The 14,859-nt window shown below is 53.3% G+C and overlaps 1 protein-coding gene across 2 annotated transcripts in view; it reads right to left on the bottom strand.

Moving 5' to 3' along the window:
- The window catches only part of Lmx1b (LIM homeobox transcription factor 1 beta), an 81,082-nt gene that overhangs the window by 30,430 nt on the left and 35,793 nt on the right, over positions 1-14,859 (bottom strand). The gene's annotated exons all lie outside the window — the stretch shown is intronic.

Below are 14,859 nucleotides of genomic sequence, written 5' to 3'. Positions count from 1 at the left end.
AAAATAAGGTGGAAAAGCAGAAGAGAATACACCTGCTGTCAACCTCTGGCCTCCACACCCACCCACACACATGTGCATCTGAGAGAGAGAGAGAGAGGGAGAGAGAGAGAGAGAGAGAGAGAGAGAGAGAGAGAGAGAGAGACCAAACAGCTTGCAGGGTAGAGCAGCCCCAACTTCTCAGCACAGCTTCTAGAGTCCCTCCAGCTGGCCCAAGTTCTCCTTGCAAACTTTTTCCCACACAGGAAGTCCTTTGCTAGTGCTCAGCCGTTCCCATCACCAGACTCTGATACCTGCCATCCATACTTCCTTCTACCCTCTGCCTGTCTCTCTGTCATCCTCTGTCATCCTCTGTCCACCCTCTGCACTCTGCACTCTGACCACCTCCCTGGCCCCTCTTCAGCCACACACAAAAAAACCACCCTCCCCGTGACTGACCCTGCTCCCCTGGCTGCCTCAGTTCCCCTGTCTGTAATCTTTACCACCCCAACTCTGTACTTCACCTTCACTGTCCCCTTTCCCTGACCTGCATGCTTCCCTTCCAGGCCTGCCCATGAATGCTTTCCATCCTTCGAGGCTGGATTCCTGCCACTGCACCCTGGGCCTCCAGGAGAGGAGCCAAGCTTGCTCTAGACCTGGGTTCAAGCCCAGTTTCTGCCTCCATCAAATATTTCCAACCTTGGAGTTCTCTCCGTGAGCCACATAGCAGGGCCTTCTGGGGACTGCCGATGCACAGGCCTGGATCCCAGGTGCCCTATGCATGATAGGTAGCCAGGACCCCAGGATCCCTCCCCCTACCTTTGTTAAACAGCAGGCATGCATGTGTAGCCTCAAGCACACTGCTTTCTTTGTTACATTCACCCTGGAGACAATGGTGCCGTCCTTAGGGAGTGTCCAAGCTCCCCTGTCTCATCAGGGGGACACAGCTGAGATGCCCCGGGCTGGCATGGGCTGGCCCTACCACTGAGGAGGCAAGCTAGCCAGGGGCTGCTGGGGGGCAGCTGGTGCCTGCTCTATTCAAAGGCCAGCAATTCTCTTTAGCTGGTGAGGGGTGAGTGGGGGTACCCTGGGGTCCCCCTCTTCCAGAACACATGCCACCCAGGGGAAAGGGTGCCCAGATCAGAGATTCGGTCACTGTCCCAGGAGCCCAGCAGGAGGAGCATGGGAGGGGGAGGCCTTTGTGTTTCTGGCAAGAGGCTGCCCCTTCCCCAGACCACCCCCCCTCCCTCTCCCTCTCCCTCTCCCTCTCCCTCTCCCTCTCCCTCTCCCTTTTCTCTCCCTCTCCCTCTCCCTCTCCCTCTCTCTAGGAACAGCCCCGATCCTGAAGGATGGGCAGGCCCTGAGCCCTGCACTGGGTGAGCCTTTTCTCCAACACTCTGTAAATACTCAGTACTGCATTAGAGCAATAAATACTCATTTTAAGAAAACCGAGACTCAATTTAGCCACCAGAGTCAGGAGCAGTGGTTAGCAGGGCTGGGGAATGTCACTGCACAGCTGGCAGCCCCACCCCCACCAACCCAGCCCCAGCTGGGGGCAGGGAGGCCATAGGCCATGCCAGGCTATGCTTCCCTTCCTCCAAACCAGGCTACTATGGATCCAGCCGGCAGTTAAACCAGGGATCTGGAGGAAGCCTCTCTAAGGTAGAAGGGCATGGTGGGTCACTCCATGCCACCCAGGGACTATGATGTCCGGGTCAATAGGAGCAGGAAAAAGATTCCATGGAGTGGGATTTGCTGGTGCCAAGCAGTGTATGGGCATCATTTATTCAGGGCATGTGGATGAAGTGGATGCCTTATCCCCACTGAGACCAAGGTGAATTACCTTGGCCAAAGTCAAAGTCTTGTACAGCTTGTCTATTTATTAAGCATAGAGACAGCCACGTGCTGTCTCTATAGCAGATCCCCATCCTATAGACAACGTAAAGGACGCTGTGAGGTCACGCCTCTTGTTCCCACCCCTTGGCTTCGGTAGAGATAAAGGGCCTCAGAGGGAAAGGGGCTACAGTGCCTCCCAAAATTATTGGGCTGCTCATCCAGTCACCACTGTCTGTCCAATCACCAGGGGATTCAGCTGGATTGGACAGGGGACTTGGGGGCGCCTGGGGCTGTGACTTGGTCTTCAAAGTTATGCAGGAAAAACAAACAAGGCCTCTCCATGCAGGGCTGGGGGATTTGTGTGCATTGCTATGGAAACCATACAGAGTGTAGGGCAGAGGGGACCCTGGGCTGCCGCTGCCTTTCAAGATGTGAGACCCCCACAGCCTCAGACTGGTTGTGGTGGCCAAGAGGCAGTGGTGGCTAGACAGGCGACCTCTCTCCTTGGTGTCCCCCTGGGCTGGCTTGGAAGGCAAGAACCTGGCATAGGACTCTGGCCTGGGCTCTGTGGGTGCGGTGGCTGGCACAGGAGGGCAGAGGATCCTAGTGAGTGAGATGTGCCAAAAATACCAAGCAGAGATAAGACAGAAGTTCCCACTCACCTGGCTAAATATAGCCCTGCAGGAGGTAGAGCAGTGGGGCGGGGTTCCCCAAAGAAGGCCTGGCCTTCTGTGCCTGCCTTGTGGGTGGCCGGGCTCTGAGAAAAGCCTCTTTCCTGGACAGGGCCACCGAGGCCAGGGACAGGGCCAGCCCCCTAGTGTGCATCTGAGAAACAGCACCTTTGAGTCTCCTGAAGTGGACAGGCCTGGAGCGGATTTGTAAGCCTGGTTTCACCCAAACAAATCAAGCTGGTGAAGATGACACAAGCAATGATTGTTAATGATTACTGTAGACCTACTACGTGCCTGACACTACTGTGTACATATTGTGTGCTTCATCTTATTCTAGACAGGAAGAAAGGATTCTTTTTTGAGACAGGGTCTTACTATGTAGCCCTGATTGGCCTGGAACTTGCTATGTAGACCAGGCTGACCTCCAACTCCCAGAGATCCTGCTTGCCTCTGCCTCCTGAGTGCTGGGAATCCAGGATTGCACCACCATACCCAGCTTAATCTTAGTGCTGATTTTAAAGACGACAAAACCGAGACCTACAGAGTTCATGTTCCTACACAGTCACCCAAAGTAAGAATGACTGGGCTGGTGGCCGGAGAGATGGCTCAGAGGTTAAGAGCATTTCCTGTTCTTCCAGAGGACCTGAGTTTGTTTCCCAGCACCTACACTGGGCCACCCAGAACCACCTGTAACTCCATGGGCCCCTGCAAACACATGGCAGACACACACACACACACACACGCACACGCACACGCACACGCACACACACACGCACACGCACACACGCACACGCACACACACACAAATTTAAAAAAAAATCTGAAAAAATAAAAAAGATCAAACTGGTATTTGAACCCAAGTCTGGTAAAGCTCCGAAAGGGGCATTTGCTTGCTCCGGCTGACCCAGCAAAAACCAAGACTGGAAATCAGTTTCTGACTCCCAGGTTCAGCACCTCCTTCAGGTCTCAGGCTCATTTATAGCCTTCCCATTGGCCACTGGCATTTGGATGGAGTCCACTTGCTTTTGCTCACTGGCAGCCCTGCTAAGCATGGTCCTCCTCTGTTCTCTGCCAAGTCCTATCTGAGCCAAGGGTACAAACCTCCAGCCTGAGGTGGCACAGCCCAGGCCACAGCCCGGGGCTGCTTCGTCTAGACATCTTTTGAAACTCGGCAAGGATGGCTACTCTCTTAGGCCCAGCCTGCCTGGGCCCAGCCACAATGGGCCCTCTGTGCCCAGCTTGGGGCCTGCTCCAACAGGCCGCCCACCGGCTTCCAACCCAGTCCCACGCATTTCCTCCCGCACCTCCATAGTCCTCCCCCCACTCCCCCCATGCCCACCCTGGGAGCAGGTATCCTTCCTCCCAAGGGCTGGGTGTGGGAGCTCAGGGGCCAGCCAGGGAACTGGTTCTGCAGAATTTTCTAGGCTGGTAGTGCTTGGGCTGGATGGGAGCCAGGAGGACTCAAGGCAAGAGGCAGCCTCTGGCACTGCCCTCTGACAATGAAGCTTCTACTTCACAGCTGAGGAAACTGAGGTTTTCAGCGAACTCCCTGGCAGGGTCACTGGGGACTGTAGCTGGATGGCTGGTTCCTGGTCTTGTACAATAATGCTAATTAGATCTACATCTATTGGGCAGGCATGTATGACAGGTCCTCACTAAGCACCATACATATGGGCCTCCCTGACAATTAGCACAGCCTCCCCAGCACAAGGTGTACAGATGAGAAACCAGAAGCCCAGAGAGGTCAAGTCATTTGCACAAGACCACACAGCAGGCAGCTGGCAGTGTGTGGACTGAGAGACTGTCGGAGCTGCCCCGAGTCCAGTCTTTTTTATTTGGTGAGATGAGGCCCTGGGGGCGTGGGGTCGGGGCTGTTGTCCTGCAGGTGTCCTCTGTGCCCAGTGGGCCTAGCACTGGGAACAAGGCCCCATACCTTGCCGTCCTGCCTCCACAAACCCCACATTGTTGATTCATTAGGTAATTTCCCTGGGAGCACCAGCTGTTGGGAGCGCAGGGAGATGACTGATGGGGCGGCAGGGACCATTGGGCCAGAGGTGCAGCAGCCTGCCCTAGTGGGGCAGAGGTCACACCAGGCAGGAGGACCATACCTTGAGCGCACACCCTGGAGCCTTCCAGGACAGTGGGAGGTGGGTCTGGCCCCTCCCACCAGGGCCTGGTGTTTCCAGGTGCCTGCTCACTACAGGCCATAGCCCTCACACAGGCTGGCTGTGGGGAGGGGTATCAGGGCCCCACAGAGTCCTGGGCTCCACAGGCCCAGCTGAGCAGAGGCAGTTGGGGGAGGAGGGACCTCCCTTGTCTATGGCTCCTCTGAGGCATCCTCTCTGTGGCCTCAGGGCTGGCCCATTAAACCTGCTCCACTGCCCAATAAACAGACAGCAACCATGTGCTCCGGGTCAGCTTCAGCGCCCCCCACAGCAGCCTCTATCAGCCACACCCGGAGCAGCTGTGGGAGGTGTCAGCTTGCTGGGTCCCAGCTCCTGGCTGGGCTTCTGCACTGAGCACCTCAGCCCAGAAGGAACTCCCGATAACACCTGGGAGGCCTCACAGGCTGCTCTGTGTGGGGTCCACACTGGCCTCAGAGGATGGCCTGCATGGGTTAGGGGTAGCCAGGTGTGCAGCTGTCCACAGAGCCAAAGAAGCCATCCTGGGTGTGGACATTTTTCAGTTCTCTTCCCAGTGCTGACATTGCTGTGTTGGGGACTCTCCCATAAGTCCCCGACTGTTAGGTGTTCCTGCTCTGACTCTCCTGAAGCTGTCTGTGTATCCCCAAAGTGTCTTGTCACTGCCTGTGGCACTGTTTGAATCCTCAGTATATCCCGGGATCCACAGCATGCACGACTGTCTGCTGGCCTAGTTCTGGCTGCCGCCCTGGCTCCCTGAGCCGCACAGCAGAGGTGGATTGTAGGGCACAGGAAGTGGAGCTGGGCAGATGGCTCAGTGGGTAAAGGACCTGAGTTTGCATCCCTAGCACCCATATAAAAGCCAGGTACGGTGGTGTGTAACCACTGTAACCACGGTGCTGGGAGGCAGAGACAGGACGATTCTTAGGGCTTGCTGGCCAAGCCAGTCCCACTGAAATGGCAAGTCCCAGGTCAGGGAGAAAACCTGACTCAAAACATGAGGCAGAGGCAGAAAAGCCATTGAGAAAGATACCTGATGTCAACCTCTGGCCTCCATATGGGGCCATATGGGCAAGTAACATGCATACGGGGGAGAGAGAGAGAGAGAGAGAGAGAGAGAGAGAGAGAGAGAGAGAGAGAGAGAGAGAGTTAGAAAACGACCAGCAAAACAGAAGTGAAAAGCACCCCGAGTGTACATGCCAGCCTCCAGGGTCACTCCGACCTATGGCATATACAGTTCTTCTGTGGTCCTTACCAGGTTCTAGACTTTGATAAGAATACTATGCAAATGTCAGCCCTCCGTGCTTCAAGGAGGTAGGTGCTATTACCACCCTAGTTTTACAGAAGGGAAAAAGAGGCACAGAGAGGTTAAGTAACTGGCCCAGTGTCTCACAGCTGTCAGCCTGGGGTATGGCCCCAAACTACCAGAACCATGAGGTTATGCTTTGTGTGCTAATGCATGTGCTGTGTGTGTGTGTGTGTGTGTGTGCGTACAATGTATGTGTGTACAAGTATATATGTGTGTGTATGTACACTAGTGTGTGTGTATGTAGTACAGGTGTATATATGTGTGTATGTATACTGGTATGTGTGCATGTGTGTGTACACCAGTGTATATATGTGAAGTATGTGTGTACACAAGTATATGTGTGTACAGGTGTATATATGTGTTTATGTATACTGGTGTGAGTGTAGTGCAGGTATATATATGTGTGTGTATGTATACTGGTGTGTGTGTGTAGTGCAGGTGTATATATATGTGTGTGTGCATACTGGTGTGTGTGCATGTGTGTGTACACAGGCATATGTGTGTACACAGGTGTATGTATATGTGTACACAGGCATATGTATGTACACAAGTATATGTGTATGCAGGTGTATATATGTGTGTATGTATATAGGTGTGTGTGTATGTACACAGGTATGTGTATGTACATGAGCATGCATGTGAAAACCTCAAGTATTGTTCCTCAGGACTCATCCACCTTGCTTTTTTGAAGCACAGTCTCTCACTGGCCTGGGGCTCCCTGGTCAGGCTAGGCTGTGGCTAGTGAGCCCCAGGGACCCACCTGTCTCTACCTCCCCAGTGCTGGGATTACAAGTTTGCATCATGATACTTGGCTTTTTACGTATGTTCTAGGGATCAAACTCGGGTCTTCATGCTTATGTATCAAGCACTTTACTGACTGAGCATCTTCCCAGTCCTGATTGTGTTTTTATGCTGGTGTCAAAAGTTACTTCTTGGACAGCTCTGAGCAGGTCCGCATTGGTCACAGAATGCTCCTGCGGCTCTGGCCACACTAGAACCACCACCAAAGCTAGTGAAGATACCCTCCCTCCCACAGGACAGTCTCAGAAGTCAGTAGACAGTCCCATACAGGACACCGGCTGGGCTGGTGTGGACACCTCTGCTCCCCTCAAGACAATAGCTAAGGCTCCTGTAAACACCCTCCCCCAGAGCAATCTGGGAATTTAAGCTTCTGTCTGCATCCAGAGGGGCTAGTTGGGTCCCTGCCCTACCCTGTGTGAAGGTGGCTGCGGGGGGGGGGGGGGGTACCCACAGAGCTGGCCCCGCCTTGGCCCAGCTGGGTCTTGGGAGGACCTCCAGGGGACAGCGTGAAATTGCCATTCTCCACTCAGGGGCTGCTGCTGGAGGGAGCCTTCCGGGCCCAGCTGGGAGGGGGTCAGTGAGCGCCCCTGGACATGTTCCACCCAAGCCTGGGAGGTTCTTCACCACCTGCTCAGCACTGGTGGCAGAACAGGAGCCAGACAGGCCTGGGGCAGGAGTCACTTGAAGCTGTCATTCTTGGTAAGGGTAGGGGGTCCATTCAGGACCGTGACAGGGCCCTTCTGGGAACAGACAAAAGGCCTTGGCTCTGGCTATAACAGCAAGGAGCATAAGAATACGTGTGTGTGTGTGTGTGTGTGTGTGTGTGTGTGTGTGTATACGCGTGCGCATGCACGCGCTCGAGTGTTTGCATGCCTCTGTGGGTATCCACTCTCACAAGCTCAGCTTCAGGCCCAGGTCCAGACCCCTCTAAGCCCCTGCCAGACCCTCCCATCCCACATGCCAGCCCCAAGCTGGCCTATCCATGCCCTGCGTGGCCTCTGGATGTCTTGTATCCTGTTCGCACCAAGAAGCCCTCCTTCCCTTCCCACCAAAAACTCTGTCCTGGCAGGAACAGGGATCTCTCTGGATTCGGACATGGGGCCTCTTTGGCTGCAACTTATGCAAATGATCTAGCAAGGTTTGGGCTTGATAATTTGATTATTTGTTCGGCATTTATCTTAAGCAAACTGGATGACAAAGACCTGCAAACTAATGTGATAAAAACCATTTATAAAGCTGCCTTGTTCGGGGGCTTTCCCCTAACTATTTATGACAAGGTAATAATGCTGCCGCGTGCGTCCGCCTGACTTTAAATTGGTTACTTAGCTGCGTGATGGATGAGGGGCGAGGCTACCTTCTTCTAAGGAAGCCCCTGATTTCTGATCTCATTTTTTGAGGATAATGAATTATATCTAATTAGTCCTTCCCAAATCTAATCAGGGGGATGGGGATTTGGTACCCGGAGGGAGGGGGCTGGCAGCCGGCAGGGAGGGCAGAGGGGTCAGTAGGCAGGGTACCCTGGGCCCTTGGGGAGGGGGATGGGCAGCTGCTCACCCACTACCACACCTGGCCACAGGAGCCAGGGGCTGTAGAAACTTCTCTACCTCCTTCCCCGAGTCTACCATTCTGTGCCCTCTGTGGACTTGCCCCCTTTTGCCTCACTGATCTGATCTCTCCCTACCCCAGGCTTACATAGCTTCCCTACCCAGACCTTCCTGGCCTTTGCCCTCACACAGAGGGGTCTCCAGCATAGCTGGCAGGGCTCAGACCCCTCAGCTTATCTTCTGTGTCTTCTTCCTCCAAGTGAAGACCAAGTCTTCTTGTTCATCTTTTTATGGGACCTCTGACCATTAGACTGCTAGCCCTGGCTGGACTCTGCTGCTAAGGGGAGGAAAGCACCCCTTTTTCGTAACAGACAGTCCTATGCAGTGAATAGCCTGCATGTACACAATAGTGCATGAACAGTCTGATGTCATCTCACAGACCTGGGCTCCTTGAGCTTCTCTTAGTTGACTTTGTATGGTCCATGCCTAGTATGCCCATGCCAGCACATTGCACGTTCCCATTGACTGTTGCCTACATGCCTGAATGATCAAGACCCTCCATCGCCCAAACTCAAGCCCAGGAGCAGCAGGCCTGAGGTATACTTATCCTTGTAGAAGCAGCAACGACTCTGCACTTAGGATACACAGTCAACCTCTCTGATGAGGCTGCTGGGGGCCAAAGCCCATGGGTGTCCCTCTACCCTAACCCTGGCCCAGAAGCCAGCAGCCTCTACTTCTACAGATAAAGTGATCCTGGACAGGAGCCATTGTTTCCACTAGGGAAAACAATGCCTAGCTCCAGTGTCCGTTTGCTAAGGATTGAGAGCGGTCAGGATCCCTCCTGTTCTCTTGCACTGTGCCTGTCAGTTACAGGACTCACCTGCCTGGCCTTTAAACACGCTTGACAAAACTTGATGCACAGCCACGTTCTTTTCTTCACCATCAGATGGTCCTCTGTCCTCTGTGCCAAGCAGGCTGCTGAGAAGTCTCAGAGATCTATCTGTTTCTACCTCCCCTGATCTGGAATTACAAGTTTATCACCTTCCCACTTTTTAAAATATGGGTTCTGGGGATGGAACTCAGGACCTCATACTTCCAAGGCAAGTGCTTTTACAGAATGAGTTATCTCCCCAAACTTTTTTTTTTTTTTGGTCCTTTTTGAGAACAGGGTCTCCCTGTAGCCCCAGCTGTCCTGGAACTCGCTATGTAGACCAGGCTGGCCTTGAACTCACAGAGATCCACCTGCCTCTGCCTCCTGAGTGCTGGGATTAAAGGCATGTGCCACCATGCCCGGCTCCCAAATCTTTTTTTTTTAAAACCTCAGAATACAACACATCATGAAATAGTCAAAGCCTCACAACATGCTGCTTTAAGGTAGAGCGGGACTGAGTGAACGACAAGAAGCCAGTGCTCCCTCCCAAGTGTAGCTCCTCCTTTTGGCACCCAGACCTGGGTAGGAGATTGCCTGGTGGTTCATTCAGTACCCAGTATACCCAGGTGTGGATACAGTCAGAGGGTGGGGTATTCCCCATAGTGACCGCAGATGAAACCCAGCAATGTCTGGAAGCATCTTTGATATTGGAGGTTCCGGTGACACCTGTGGATAGAGGCTAGGGTGTGGCTATGCATATTGCAATGCCCAGGAAGTCCTTAAACCCTGCCCCGCCCATGGTGATTGGCCACAATGGTCTAGCAACCTTGTGGTCTCAGTTAGCTTTGCCCAAGAACCCAGTGCTGACCCACAGAGGGCACGAGGACTGAGGAAGGAGGAAGAACATGCCCCGTTCTCCAGTGGGACTCCTCAGCCCACCTGCCCTGCCAGAAAGCCCTTTGGCACACTGCAGCCCTTCCTGTCTCAGCACCAGCCTCTCCAGACTCATCTGGAGCTCCCACTTGTATATACAAAAATGTGAGCCCAGGTAAGGATCCTGCTTAATAGTTCACTTCATCCAAGTTTTAACCAGAGCACCTGATGAACAGGGACCAGGCAAGGGCTGGAGCTCTGATGCCTACCCATTTCCCTTTCTCATAGCAAACACCTGCAAAAACTCAATTTTGGAACAGGAAAAGCAAGACTCACCCAGGGTGCTCATCAGTCTTCAGTGGTTAGACAATGACGTCCCAACTCCATCCTATTTCCCCTTCTGTCTTGGCTGCTAGGATGCTCAGAGCTCAACTTAACCCTTTATCTTCATGATAGAATCTAGGTCCTTGATCAGCTTCTCATATATTCTCTAGAAATCTGGCCCTTCTAGTTTTGAATCTAAGAATGTGGTCGACTCTACCTCCTCTCCCAAGCTGCCTCCTACCTACCCTTTAAGGAAGGAGCAGGTATGTAACACACAGGAGAAACAAATCAACATCCATGGAGTTGTGTGCTGTTCACCCACGGGCCACATTCAATGTCAAAACAGCAGTGCCTGACCTGTGACCTCACTGAACACCACTGAATTAATTACATGCTTTAAAATGGCGAGTTGGGTGCTGAGGAGTAGCTCAGTAGTAGAGTGCTTGCCTACTATGTACAAGGCCCTGGGTTCCAACCCCAAAATAGAGGGAAAAAAACCTAAAAGAGTCAATTAGTGCCAACAAGATGACTCAGTGGGTAAAGGAGCTTGCTGCCAAGCCTGCAACCTGAGTTTGAGCCCTGGAATCCACATAGTAGGAGAGAACCGATTCCTGAAAGTTGTCCTCTGGCCTCCACATGTGTGCCATGGCATATATGCATGTCCTCTGGCCTCCACATGTGTGCCATGGCATACATACATGCTGCCACCTCCTGAATGCTGGGATTATAGCTTTGTACCATTACAATTGGATCAACGCCTTCTGTGTGCCAGCTGTGATTCTCGGCGCTTTGCCGCTGTGTTGTGGGGGACTTAGTTGGGTTGGATACAAAGCCTAGATTCCAATCTCTGTGACCAGGAATCCTGAAACTCCCCTTCCTATCTGTCTGTCCCCAGTGCTGGCAGGTATTCCTAACCAGTTCCATCACACCCTCCCAGCATCCTCTTCCTCCTGTCTAATCTAGAGAGGAAGCCTGGGGTAACAAGACTGTCATGTCAGGACAGTGGGGTGAGGCTAGGGAAACCCTAACCTACTGGAGCCTCAGGTCGGGGCATCTTTGGGCACCTCCCTAAATTTAGCTGTGATGCAACAAAAGCATAAGTCCTGGTACATTCCTGCCACTGCTGTGACCCTGACTCCTCTAGAGTGTGGAACACACCATTACTGCTCTCCTGTACACAGTGAAGGGAGGGTCACATAGTTCAGAAACCAAACTCATGCCTGGTATCACATCAGTGTCTCCTCCCTCCTTCTCCCACTGGCCAGTCCTGACCCCGTGGACAGCTTGGGGTCAGCATCTAGCGGGAACTCAGCAGTTCTCCCGTTCCTTCTGCAGGGCCAGTGCTAGTGTCCTCACTGCCAGGCCCTGAGGAGGAGAGACCATGTGAGAAAGGCCTTGCTCTGGAATGCGTAGCTACTCTCTGTACCAGAGACCAGCCAGCAGTCCCTCTGTCCCTCCTCCTTGCCCTGTCTGTCCTCACCCTACAAGGGCATAGAAGGCTGACCTGCTCCCCTATGCATCCATCTACTCATAATCTAGCCTTAGTCCTTACTCTTCTGACCCCGAAAGATACAGACTCTGTAGACAGGTCCCCACCTCTGCCAAAGGGCTGTGAGTAGAAAACCTGAGGATTTGTGAGATCTGGGATGGGATGGAGAAGGTCACCGGGCTGTGGGAGCACAGTGTTGTAGATGGCTCTCTGGACAGGATGCTTGGGCAGGTACCATACTTCAAGAGAGGGGATGGCAGGACAGTACAGTACCCCCAGACCCCTGTGAGCCACTCAGCATGTGAGCCATGATGAGGCCCTAGGCCAAGCTAGCAGTTTTTATCCTAAGACAATGGGTCTGGGGAGATGGGCCAAGGTAGGGTTGTGACTCCTGCTTTGTTTAAGCAAGCTTGGGCACAGTACAGAGACTGGTCTGGTGGTACCAGGCCCAAGGCAGAGAGCCTAGAAACAAGCAAGAGCCAACTGAGTGATGCAGAAAAATGGAGAATTTCAGAAATGGCCAGGCCTTGGTGACAGACGGGAGGATGGGACCCAGGGGGTGGGGTAGGGAGCTGAGAGGCACCAGCACAATGGCCTTACTCCTATCACCGGGGACCTGGAAAATGCAGGTGTCCGTAAGATTAAGTAAAACAAACACCACAGGCCTGCAAGGCCCAGGGGCCAGGTAGGTAGGAGGGAGAAAGGTATGGTCAGAACTCAACACAGGGATCTTTATGCAGATGGACCCATTCTGTGCCTTGTATGTGGCAACATACGAGACATGGTAACATACACATGTGATTGATTACACAGAGACACGTTTGCTCTACCCCATACATACAGTATCAGATAAGGTGAGTGCAATTGGAGCTTCACGCTGGTGTTAGTATCTGAGGTGTGAGTGATACTATGTGATACGCAAGAGAAGTGGGGGTAAATAGTATGGGGGTATTTCCAATAACTGTACATGAATTCATAATTATCTCAAAAGAAAAAGGTTAATTATAAGATGTTGCCTTGAAAAAAAAAACCCACCAGGGCCAGGCATGGTGGCGTATGCCTTTAATCCCAACACTCAAGAGGCAGAGGCAAGAGGATCTCTGTGAGATGGAGGCCAACCTGGTCTATAAAGTGAGTTCCAGGCCAGTTGGGGTTATAAGGAGACCCTGTATCAAAAACCCCAAACCAGAACCAAAAATCCACCAAGGATGTATGGGTTTGGGGTGGGTGTGGGGATCCAGGTGAATGAGTTCCCAGCACAAAAAGACACATCCCCTTCACTGTCCCCAGCCCACCCCTGTGCAGCCCCTCAGTTTTGCTTCTCCTCCTTGCCTGGCCCTGCCTCTCCCACAGGCCCGGTTTTTATCAGCTTCTTCAGGGCCCTAACTCATCTCCCTGTAGAACCCACGGGTGCATACCATCTTCAGACATTGTTCCCCATTTCCCACAGGTCCTGGGAGGGCAGACACAGGTGGGGTTGGCAGGGACCAATGTCAGAACAGAAGACAAGCAGTGTCCAGCCCAGCCCCAGGCCCAGATCTGAGTTCTATCGTATTACCCTCTGCCCAGAGCAAGTCTGCTCGGTGTCCATCACACATAGTTACACACAGGTGGCTGTGCAAACTGGCCTGGAGGTGTACATTGAGGAGACTTCAGGCATGCATTCCCATGGGTCACTGGCCCCGTTTACCTGGACACACACCCTGGAACCAAGGCCTTCCCAGGCTGTCCCCCCTGGGCCCCCACCTGCAGGAAGGCAGACCTGCCAGGTGCAGGGGTTTTCCCTGCCCCAAACAAATCCCCAGCTGATAAGGGGCCTGCCTTTGAACAGGAGCCCCTCCCTCCTCTGCCATCAGATAATGGAAGGAAGAAAGAGAAAATCCCTCTTTCTCCTCCTCTGGCTCCTGTAACTCCCCACACTCACACTCAGCCCCCTCAGCCCACCTGAGACCCCTCCCTGCCGCACCTTCTCTCAATCATGTGGATCACAGGCATCCTGACAGGCTGTTCCTCCGGTTTGGGTTTCAATCTAGGGAGCCCGCCTCCAGGGTCCAGCGGGGCCTTTACATCCCAGTCTGAGGGGCCTCTGTTGTGGGGATGCTTGTCTAAGGGTCCTAGCTACAGGTTCACCTGAGCCTCATCAGGTGTTCCATCTCTGAGACCCCACCCTTGTACCTCTGGCACCCTAACTTGAAGTTTGGTTTTTATTTTTATCTCAATTTTTATCCTATTTTTGTCCTGCTCGGAGGGTTCACCCATCAGACTGGATCATGAGATCCTTTGCCTCTGCCCCTGGTCATCACTTCCTGGGTGCTGCTTTATGGCATTCCTGGAGCACAGCTCAGCTTGTTGAACCACCAACACAGCCCCTGATCTGTCGGGATCCTCATGTCGCAGACCCTGTGACTCAGATCCTGTTGTCAGAGATGCAAATGTGCACCTTATATTTCTGACCCCCAGGTCTGGCACTAGAACCAGAGAGCTGGAGAGGACCTAGTGGGGAGAGTTCAGGCAAGCAGGTGAAGGGGCAGTGTTCCCACAGCCCTGCCTGGGGCCCAGGCATAATTACAGGTCTCTGGTGTGTGTGTTGAGGGATGGGAGGGCTGGCGGAGCCTTCATTCTGTTTATCCTTCACAAAGACCCCCAGCAGGGGACTGCTGTCTCCCTCTGGTTTCAGCTCTAGGCTGACCCCAGCCCCTTGCACCTGCCAGCTGCCTTGTGAGGAGGCCTGCAGCCTTTGGGGGAGGGGGAGCTGTCCCTGGACCACATGGAGACCATGGACCAGGCTGGAACCCCCTCCTGCCCCTCCTTCCAGGTGCCTCCCCCGCCCAGCTGACTCAACAGAAAACCCCATGATTTATTTATGCCCAGGAGCGGCCTCTGCCCAGGCTGCAGGATGGAGGAGGATTCATTCAGTCCCAGAGAGGGAGAGGAGGGAGAGAGGAGAGGGAGAGAGAGAGAGAGAGAGAGAGAGAGAGAGAGAGAGAGAGAGAGCTAGCTGGTCTGTCTTCTCTACACACGAGC

Source organism: Nannospalax galili, unplaced genomic scaffold (genome assembly GCF_000622305.1).
Source record: "Nannospalax galili isolate Female #2095 unplaced genomic scaffold, S.galili_v1.0 scaffold290, whole genome shotgun sequence".
NCBI lineage: Eukaryota > Metazoa > Chordata > Mammalia > Rodentia > Spalacidae > Nannospalax > Nannospalax galili.
The sequence above is the reverse complement of the archived record's forward strand: the minus strand, read 5'-3'. Positions and strand labels throughout refer to the sequence as shown.